This window comes from Crinia signifera, chromosome 1 (genome assembly GCF_055691185.1).
Source record: "Crinia signifera chromosome 1, ASM5569118v1, whole genome shotgun sequence".
Taxonomy (NCBI): Eukaryota; Metazoa; Chordata; class Amphibia; order Anura; family Myobatrachidae; genus Crinia; species Crinia signifera.
Window position 1 is genome coordinate 5,053,428 of NC_139217.1, and position 1,404 is coordinate 5,054,831.

Genomic DNA, 1,404 nt, shown 5'->3' on the forward strand with positions numbered 1-1,404 from the left:
TTACGCTGAGGTACAGTCGGATAGGGGTTATTATATAGGGGTACAGTTGGAGAAGGGAATATTGTGCTGGGGTACAGTTGGAGAGGGGGATATTACACTTTTCACATCCATCATATACTTTGTGTAGTGAATGTTTTATTATACTTTCCTAAAAAACTGTATGAATGACTTCAGTAACGTATGTATGAAAATGTACTACACCAAAGTCTGCTTAGCCTGCGCACCCTCCTGTGGCTATGATGTTATACACATTTCTAATGACTGATATTCTGGCATGATCAATAGCCACCTGGAACCGGACCACGCAGCCTAGACAGCCAATGCCGGGAGTGCCCTTAGGCCGGTTTCACACACTCCGGCTCCTGCCGGACGGTGATATCCCGCACGGCCGGGGAGCCGTGCCACACACAGTAGATTATCATGGAGGGGATGGCCACAGCCCGGCAGCCGTACCTTCCAGTGGCGGGATCCGGCTGCAGCCGTGCGGCTGGGCCGTGGCCGTCCCGTGTGAATGGACGCAATAGTGTCCATTCACAACTATTGTGTGCGGCACGGCTCCCCGGCCGTGCGAGATTTCACCGTCCGCCAGCAGCCAGACTGTGTGAAACTGGCCTTAGGACACCCCTGGTTCTGGGCTTCTTCGCCTGCTGCCGGCAGCCCCCATTGTGCCATTATGACGTTATGATGGGGCAGCACCCTATGGGCCGGTTCCGGTTCTCTCCACATACCATCTACATACACAGCTTATGTTGCTATGTGTGATGCCAGTAACTCTGTCACACAGTGATGCCAACGCTCCAATCCTGCAGCAACAAGAAGGGGTGGCACAGGGCATATCCTTGTAACATGTAGGAGAGGGCTCGACAAAACCCGGGCGCCAGGTCGCCATAGCGACCAGATTCTGCTTCCTGGCGACCACATTTGCCAGGAAACAGAACCCCCGGGCACAGTGGTAGCGTGAATTAATGACATGTTCAGTGGCCTCATGGTGGATTATACTATTAGATATAAAAGGCAGCGCGGCAGTATCAGTATCAGTGCAGGTCCGCAGCGCGCCTGTTTCTGGAGCACGGAGCTGCAGTGGTAGCTCCTGATTGGCTCACAAGCCACCTTGACTATAGTCGCTTCATGGACTCTGATACAGCGGCAGCTTTGTGCACCGCTCTGCTGTCTGTATACAGGATAACACTCCGTGGGGCTGCGGCTTATGATGCTGCTGTGCCCGGAGCCGCCGTTCAGCGCCCGGTGCCGGGCGTGTGACTGTAGACTTCCCCCGCCTTGCTAACAGGCCGCGGCGCTCACCTCCATATAAGAAACTGTTAATAAATAAATAAATAAATGACAGGCCGCGGCGCTCCTCACCTCCTCTGATGACAGGGAGCGGCTGTCGGCTGTCAGCTGTAC